This window comes from Dipodomys spectabilis, unplaced genomic scaffold (assembly GCF_019054845.1).
Source record: "Dipodomys spectabilis isolate Male_0828 unplaced genomic scaffold, ASM1905484v1 ptg000979l, whole genome shotgun sequence".
In the NCBI taxonomy this organism is placed as follows: domain Eukaryota; kingdom Metazoa; phylum Chordata; class Mammalia; order Rodentia; family Heteromyidae; genus Dipodomys; species Dipodomys spectabilis.
The window spans coordinates 19,720-29,340 of NW_024871656.1; the positions used below are offsets into that span (position 1 = coordinate 19,720).

At 40.9% G+C, this 9,621-nt stretch overlaps 1 pseudogene; it reads right to left on the reverse strand.

Moving 5' to 3' along the window:
* Positions 1–1,836: 1,836 nt before the first annotated feature.
* Positions 1,837–6,531, reverse strand: LOC122102915 (annotated as a pseudogene).
* Positions 6,532–9,621: the final 3,090 nt, after the last annotated feature.

Sequence of the window (9,621 nt, forward strand, 5' to 3'; positions counted from 1 at the left end):
GCGTCTCTAATTCTCACCAGGGCACTGTCCCTGACCTACATTTTGCTTAAGGCTAGCACTCTACCACTTGAGCCAAAGTGCTACTTCTGGCTTTTTCTGGGATTAACTAGACATAAGAATCTGCCTGTGTTGGCCTTGAACTGCAATCCACAGATTTCAACTCCCGAGTACCTAGGTTCACAGGCATGAGACACCCGTGCACAGCTAGAAACTAAATAATGGAAGTATCCATTATATACCTCCACCTATCTTTGGAAAGATTTTCTAGCATATTCTGACCAGACCAGTGTTAACTACTGATCACTAAGAAAATAATTCTTGACACACTCATTACTACAAAAGAAATCATTGAGCTAATCTCCATAATATGACACAACATTGTATAACTCTTACATATAATACTCCCAATTTATCTCATTCTTGGATCTTCAAACCAACTTCTAATAAATATGAACATTTGTATGTGTAAAAGTGAGTACATGATTTTGACCTGTGACTTAAGAAAATAGAACCTTGGGCTGGGAATATGGCTTAGTGATAGTGTGCTTGCTTAGTATGCATGAAGCCTTGAATTTGATTCCTCAGTACCACAAAAAAGCCAGAAATGGTGCTGTGCCTCAAGTGGTAGAGCACTAGCCTTGAGCAAAAGAAGCTCAGGAGCAGTGCCCATGATCTAAGGTCAAGCCCTTGGACTGGCAAAAACAAACAGGACTAGAATAAAATGGGAACTCTTAATCTTGTATGCACTTCTGAACTTTATAACTTGTAAAATATAATTTTAGCAAATTAGATTTGTTTAAAAATTGAAAACCTATATTACATGCTATCTAATATATGTGTTTTAAAATATAATTGATACCAATGAACCCATATTCCTTGAATAACATACTAATCAAACTTATATGCACCTTTGAAGAAGCAAATTTAAAACTTGGAAATCATGTGAAGAACTGAGACTTGGAGGATTTTCTGCATTCTCAATGTACCTTATCATGAACAGGAACACTTAATGTAGAAAGCAAAAAAAAATAGTGGTTCTCTGAAAGGAAGATTAGTAATATTTACCATTGAAGAAATAATTCAGGTAAACACAAATAGCACCCCAATTGAGTGCTCTTAGGGGCTAAAAAAGGTACCTCATTCCCTGGATTGTGAACAAGCATTCTGAAATGTATAGCGACAGATAAATGCTATTATTAATGATTACCATTTGGCTTATTTATCTACAGGAAATCTCATTCCGTCTAGTTCATTATATTGAACAAACATTCAAATTACTAAACTATACACAATGTTTCAAAGTTTACATTTTATGAAAACGAAGTGAAGCAATATTGGTGCCCAATGAATGTGAGATGATGAGTTTTAAAGGGTTTCATATATCTTAAGACATTTGACTTACATTAATGGTCTGGGAGTATTTAAGATACATGGATATGTAGATTACATACATACACACACATACACACATACACACATATGCATGTATATTTCAACAAGTACAATAAAAATCTTTAAAAACAAATCACGTCACTGGTAGCTGCAGATCAAACAATTACACATAAAGAATTCTTTTTTAAAAGACTGAAAATGGCTTATCAGAATACTTGATGAAATTCATATTAGAGGCCCATTTCTTCCAATTCTATTACTGATGTGTCACTTCAATATGTGAATCCCTTTATTGAAAGCATTTGTCCCTTCTTTTTGAATTTAATTCTAGGAGTCTCTGCGTTCCTTTTTCATGGTGAATAGCATATTTTTTATGTTAAAGGTCAGGACAATGTTTGGGGGGGTCTTTGTAGTTATCTGATATGGTAAGGATAGAGCCATCAACTACATCATCTCAAAACTGTTGAAAGTCACAGTGGCTGTGATCCTGGGAAGCACAGGTCTATCTAAGTTTACAGGAAAGCCTGGAGAAATCTTCATTTGAACACATTCTCTAAGCTAGATAAAGGGCTTGAAGGGAGCTATCACTTCTGGAACATTCAATAATTCACTACCTAAGGGAAATTCGTGACTGATGGCAATTGTGACTTCAAATATCTTCTTATTTTCTTTGAATACCAGTTCTCTTCCTGGTTGAGGAGCTTGTCCACTTCCAGCAGATCTATGCTCCTACTGTGTAATAGTGCTCTGAGGGACTGTTTTGTAATGGGGTCAAAATTCTGTTCCATTGAGCACTGTCTCAGCCTCATAGGCTGAGGAGAGTGGGAGGAGGTGGGGATGGCAGGGAGATGACTCCTTCTAATACAGACAAGGCTGCTCTGAAAAGAAGTCAGAAGATCCCTCTACAGATTAAATGTCCACCAACTAGCCAAGCAGGAAATACCTCAGCAGGGCTGAGTGAAGGAGTGATTCTAGCGGGAGCCATGACCCTGGGTCTTGGTCTGGCGCAGCCTTCAGCTCTGTCTTCTGCAGCTACTCCAGCTATTTCTCATGAAGCTCCAGTGTAGCCCAGCAGCTGCATGTCTGCTTCCAGCAGTGCCCCAGCTCCCCAGGCCTTCTTTGCTATGGCACCAGAGCAGACCATGCACTGCTACAAATACAACATGCAGGAGATCATGCTCTTGAAGCCCAGTATTCCCCAGACAAGGCCCCTATTCCCTGGGCTACAGCCCCAGCTTCAGCTCCATCTCCACCTGATAAGAAGGGACCTGATGCTCCCCCTATAACTCAGCTCAGATGTGTCACTTCACTAGCCCAGGAGGGGCTGTAAGAAAAGATCCCTTATTGGGGAAGACAGCAGATGAGACAGTTCATCTGCAGCCCAGTTCTGACTCCCAAATTTTTGTGGATTTGAGGGTCTGTTGAAAAAGGTGGCCTGTAATTTTCTGGCTAGAAAGTTCATTCCTTCTCCATTCATAAAGTGTTTGGTGATTCCCAACTTGCCACTGATTACTGGGGCTAGACTGGCAACCTAGGGGTACCCTTGCTGGTGGTTCAAGGCAGAGGCTTTCGGGGAAAAGAGACAAAGCTGCTCTTCCTGTTATGCCTGGCCCTTGTCCCTGCCTGACCCCCTTCTCCCCTGAGAGAATCCCAAACCGTGTTTGTTGCTATGAATGGGTCTGTTAACCAGGTCCTTTATCCTTGTGTTTACTCTGAAATTGGAGAGAAGTTGAGCCAAAGCTGCCCCTATCAAAGCTTGCCCCCACCCCATTTTGCCTGCCATTCATGGTATTGCAGGTTTGCCTTGGCAATATGTATATTGCGCTCTCTCTCTCTCTCTCTCTCTCTCTCTCTCTCTCTCTTGCTCGCTCACTCTGCCTCTCTCCATTTATCTTTTGCCTTTATTGTATTTACACTGCTATGTATATACTATATCTATATAGTATAGATATAGTATATACTAGTATATAGTATATATGTAGTATATGCTATATATATACTATATATATGCTATATATATACTATATACATAGCAGTGTACATATACTATTATAAATTTTGTGTTTTGTAACTTTGTAGCATTTTAGGTAAGGTTGTGTTTATGCTTTGCTGGGAACAATAAAGATATTCTATTGAATAAACCTAGGATTAGAATGCAAAGAATACATGTCTTCTGTTACATTTTTCCTTTATTCGTGCTTTCCCTGATTTTTTTTTTGAAGAATATCCTCCTCACTGAAATATTCTTTTGTTCCTTGATTATAAAATGAGTCCATTCTCCAGATAGAAGTCAACCGATAAGTTTCCTATTCTTTCTGTTTTTATCTTCTTGAAAAAGCCCTCCAATTTGGGCACATGTGAAAGAAATGGAGTTGATTGATAAAGTTGCAGAATATCACTGTTCATTAAAATGTTAACCTCTTATAAATACGTTTAGAGACAATAACAAGAAAGTAAAAAGAAATAATTGTGTCCCTATCTTGGGGTTTATTTTGCTTAACATCATCTTATCTGGTTGCATGAACATAGCTTTTGACCTTTTTCGCTTGTCCCAGATATATACTAGTCATTGCAAATAAGGGAAACAGTGGATCCTATGTTTCTTTGGGGCTGGTTTACTTCCCTTAGTTTAAATTTTTCCAAGCCTTTCTGTAGCATGTGATTTTTTTCTTTGTCTGTTCCTCCTTCATGGTATAACCCATGTATTCACTGTTTTTCTTGTCGATGCTCTGCATCTTGTACATATACTTCTATAATTTGGGGAGGGGAAAGGGAAAATGCTTAAATAGGCATACAGTTTGACCCATTGTAACAATGAGATGTACAAGACACTATGTTGAAAAATGAACTTTATCATTTATGGGGGGTGTGGGGAATTGTAGTTGTGGAGGTGGGAGGGGAGGGATGGTAGGGGAAAAACAAAGGAGGAGGCAACAATGCTTGATAGGAAATATACTTATTACCTTGCTCATGTAACTGTAACCCCTCTGTACAGAATTTTTACAATAAAAAGCATATTTTAAAAAGTCAAACTTTTCTGTTTCAATTGTCTATCAGTAAAAATGATTCAGAGGCTGCTGCTTCCCCATTGAAAATGAAGCTCAAATGCTTTCATTGGCACTTCATGTTAGTCAAGTCTGTGAGAGTTATTTCAAACCTGACATTGAGATCTTGTGTATTTTACATTCATCAGAATGCAGAATTAGGAAAAAGAAGCATTCAACTTTGAAAATAACAGAGAAGTTCTAGATAAAAGTCACTGAGTAATTGCAAGATTTTCAATAACAGAGGTAGTACCACATCTGGTTTTTACTAGGGATAAGTGTCATGGATTCTTTTGCCCTGGCTGGGTGCAAAAATTAATCCTCACGGGGCTGGGATGTAGCTCAGTGGCAAAGCGCTAGCCTAGCAAGTGCAGCGTCCTGAGTTTGATCCCCAGAACCAAAAAAAGAAAAGACAAAAAAATACACTTAAAAAAAACCGAAATAAAAAATTAATCCTCACATCCCATCTTCTTAAGTAATCTTTACTACTCAGAGTGAGAATCTAGTTTGGAGTTTGTTTTCAAGACTAGTGCTCTACCGGTTGAGCCACAGTTCCATTTCTGGCTTTTTATTAGAGATGTCTCATGGAATTTTTGCACAGGATGGCTGCAAACCTTAATCCTCAAATCTTAGCCTCCTATGTAGTCCTTACTACTCAGGGTCAGATAGAGTTTGTGTCTGACCATTTGGTTCAAGATTAGTGCTCTACCACTTGAGCCACACTTCCACTCCTGCCTTTTTTCCCTGGTTAATTAGCGAGAACAATCTCATGAACTTTAATACCTGGGTGGGATTTTATCTTGATTCTAAAATCTTAGCCTCCTGAGTAGCTGGTGTGAGCCACCACTGCCTGGGTCTACACTTGGTCCCTAGCTTCAGGCCCCTGCTCTTCACTCCCTTGATATTATTGGTGGTGTCCTCGTTTCAGATTTCAATTGAGCTTAGTGTCCTGCGTCATTCAGTCTCTGGTCCCAGGAATCTATAGCAAGGCTGTTATGACATCTAGACTAACCATAAGGCAATAAGCCTGGGATAAACAGCGTGGTGTCCAAGCCTGCGGCTTCTTACATCTGTCACTTGGCGAATGATCCCAGGACTCATTTAATGACACTGCCTTCTTAGAGGCCTCCTAGCTTCCTTACGATCTGACTGCAGGCATGTCATGACCTGGGGTGCAGGGCACTAAGGTTTCTCCTTCATTCCACTGCCATAAATGGGACTTTCAGAAGTCACTTCTCCCTTTTGAATATTCATTTCACAGAAATTGTGCTTAAAACCCTGCATTCTGATCCTTCCTTCTTCTGGATCTTTGCCTATCTAGCAAGTTTGAGCTGTCTTCTGGTCTCAGAAAAGCCAGATGTTCATGCTAACAATTGTACTGATTCAACACCCAGTGACATGGGGGCCCTCTCTACTCCTCCACTTATGCCAGGCTCAAAGGTCTTTCGTACCCAGCATGCATCTTGATTCCTAGGAACCCAGGGCTATGATTTCCCTGAAGAGCCATGGGCTTAAAAACTTTGATGGAGTTAGGCACCAGTGGATCACACGTATAATCTTAGCTACTAAGGAGGCTTTGTTGTAAGAATCAAGGTTCAATTCAGGTTGAACAGGAGTCAATAACACTTCTCTTACAATACCACTGCATTCTAAGACGTGATCCCCCCAAAGATTCAAACCAACTAGAGATGTTCTCATTGTGTGTGGGGACTAGCCTTTCTAAGAGCGTATTCCTGAGGGCTCCTCTTACTCCAGGAGCCTTGGAAGGTGCAAAAGCTTCCTCCAGCAGAGGGCTTATTTCCCCTCTAGGACGAGCATAGGCCACATCCTCTAGCAAGCAGAACCTCCTTGTCCAAGTTGGGAGAGCTGCTGTCCCCAAGATGTCTGCTGGAGAGATGCTAGGCAGCTTCATGTGCCTGTGGGTGAGTGGGACCATGGATTCTGCTAATCCATCCAGCAAGGCTTCATCCAGAAGTCTATCTATAGTGCCCAGCCAGCAGAGCCTGGTATCTCCTTGGGTTCCAGCATCTCTACTCTGCAATGTTATGGAACCCACAGAGCCCACTGTGATGTCTTCGCACTCCAGTTTCAACATTCCATTGCCAGCCACCAGCCTGTCCTTTAACTGTGGTCCTTGGCAGTTTTACCCTCAACAGCATGAGACATTTCCAGATAGCAAGCAAGTCTAGATCTTCATTTGGAACCCTGAAGACTAATAATATAGGCTCATCGCCTGCCCCCTGACAACCTGTACAGCCTGGCCCTCCCAGCTCCATTTTCCACCATGTGCTTAGGGGCCTTCGGAGCTCGGCTTCTGCTCCCTGCAACTACACATGTCTCCTGGAAAGAGCCCTTGAACCTGCTGCGCCCCAGAGGTCAGGCCACAGTGAGGTCTCTCTGCCCCCAGCCTGGCTCCTAGCACAACCACAATCAGGGCAGCACTCCCAGGCTCCACTGCAGACCTCTGACTTGGGTCAAAAAAATTCCTGTGCTTGTGCAGTCCACAGTCAGCAGTCGGTAGTCCTGGAACAGGGGCATCTACTAATGCCACTCCAGAAGAGCTTTTGCACCAAGCAGTTTGATTTTGGAGCAGCTCCTCTTCCAATTGCAGGCTTGGTGTCCATTGAAGCAGAACATGACACTGCAAAAGATCACAGCACACAATAGAAGAACCTGATAAGCAATAGTCCTGTGCTCAGAAACCTGACAGAGACAGTAAATCAGAGAGAGAGTAAGGCTAGATTGTACCTGCTTCAATATCCTTGCCAAGAAATGTTTATTTTCACCAAGATATAAAGAGGAAACTTCTAACTCTATCTCTGACAAAGTAGCTTGTACGAATCTAGACTTCCATAAACAATCACAAAAGTAGAAGCTATGTGAAAAATAAATATATGTATGTAAATATATATATATATTACAAATGTGTAGGGATATATATTTATATTAGCATATTCACATATACAATGTGAATATGTATATAATGTATGTATGTATAATGTATAATGTATATTTATGTGTGTGTATATATATATATATATATATATATATATATATATATATATATATGTACAGGAGAGAAAAACTACATAGTATTTGGAGGAATAATTACCAAAATCTTCCCAATTTTCATTAAAAGCATGAACCCTTATATGCAGGAATCTAGCACCTCAACAAAAGTCAATTAGCATAATCCCATAGATCCACACTAAAACACATTCTAATTAAATACTCAAAGACAGCAAACCTCCCAAAGCACAGAGACACAACTCCTCACACACAAGTGATCTTCAATGATATTATGACCAGTTTTTAATTAGAAAAAAGAGTATTAGGCAGCAAGGGCAACAAATTCAAAGTGCTAAAAGAAAAGGACATATCTAACACCAACCTTTCTTTTATAACATTCCCCCCACCCCAGAGATAGGGGCTGAACTCAGGGCCTTGTACTCACCAGGCAGGCACTCTTCCATTGAGCAAAATCCCCAACCTTACAACTACCCTTTCTAAAACAAAACAAAACAAAAAATATATTTCTTCTAAAAGTGAGAGATGCTAAATACTGAAGGCTCAGGCCTATAATCCTAACTACTCTGGAAGCTGAATTGTGAGGATTGTGGCTCAGAACCAGCCTGGACCTTGTCCCTTCAGGAGTAAATTGTGGGAGACAGGTGTCCTTAAGAAGGATGGAGGACTTTGTGCTCTGTCATTCCTGGAACAAGTCATAGGATAAGGTGGCCATCAAGAATGGAGGCTATTGGCTAGTGTCTCCACAGAAGCAATTTGTAAAATGCAGGAGTGCTCTCGTAGGTCAGAGGACATTGACCACTGTCTTAGTGGTTTCAAAAATTCCACGAAAATAACCATAGCAACCTCAAGTCCTCCTGGAATCTCTAGCAACAGTCTTGGAGGCCAAAGAGCTACAGTGTCAATGGTGGCAGGCTGTAATTGGTCCACTTTTTCTCTGACCTCACTTGATCTGAATCTGATTTGTCCATTTCCCCCATGATGTCACTAAGCCCAGTTGTGATTGCTCCATTGTGATAGGTCATGTAGGGTATATAGGAAGCCACTGTGCCCCAACATTTGTCAGTTAACAGTGCTGGGAGCTCTCGCTTGGTGAGCTGCTGGATTAACTCAAAACTATTTTGATGATCTGTTTGTTTGCAGGTTTTGTTGGTTGGATTTTGGCATTTCTTTTTTACTTTTTGCCGGGTTTCCCATTATTTTATTGAGTTAATTTTTCGGAGACTTGCTACCTGCCATCATAGCAGGAGGATCGCAGAATACAAAGAATCATCTTCGAGCTCCTTGAAGGAAGAGATCATCAAACAATACCAAACGAAAGAACTCCTTGACCAAGTTACCTGAGTGAAACTGTCCCATCACCACTTCACAGACACCGAGATGGCAGTTTAAAATACGTCGTATGGGAGAGTCCTCCAGTCATTGAATAGAGAATAAGATGGACATTTTTAAGGCTGGATGGCCCAGACACATCATCAAGTTGTACCTGGTGATGGAGAAAAAAGAGTATGTGTATCTCATCATGGAATTGGCCACTAGGGGCTACCTTCTGAAGTCTATCTGAAAATCCCACCACTTATATAAAGTTGAAGCCAGGAGATTCTTCAAACAAATTGTACTAATTACAGCAGAACATAATCGCACATTGAGACCTTAAGCCCAACAATATCCTTTTGGCCAGCAAAGGCAATATCAAGGTTAGTTATTTTGGTCTAATCATCTTGTTCTCCCCGGGGCAGCTGCTGACAAATTTATGTGGTGTTGTGCTATTCCATACCCATGAAATGTTCCTGCAAGAAAGAAATGATGGCTGGAACTGGCTTCACATCTGTAATCCTACCTACTTAGGAGGCTGAGATTTAAGGATCATGGTTCATTGCCAGCCCGGTCAGAAAAGCCTGTGATATTCATCTCCAATAAACCACTAGAAAACTGGGAGTGGCACAGTGGCTCAATTGGTAGAGTTCTAGCCTTGAGTTGAATTGCTCAGGGACACTGCTCAGGCCCAGAGTTCAAGCCCCACAATTGGAAAAAGAAAGATATGCCTACAAGGTGGAAATCTGGAGCTTAGGTGTCTTTTTATATTTTGTTATAACAGGAAGATTTCCCTTTGAGGGGAGGATGTGATCCAAGTAGAGTCACTAGTTCTGAAAGCCAA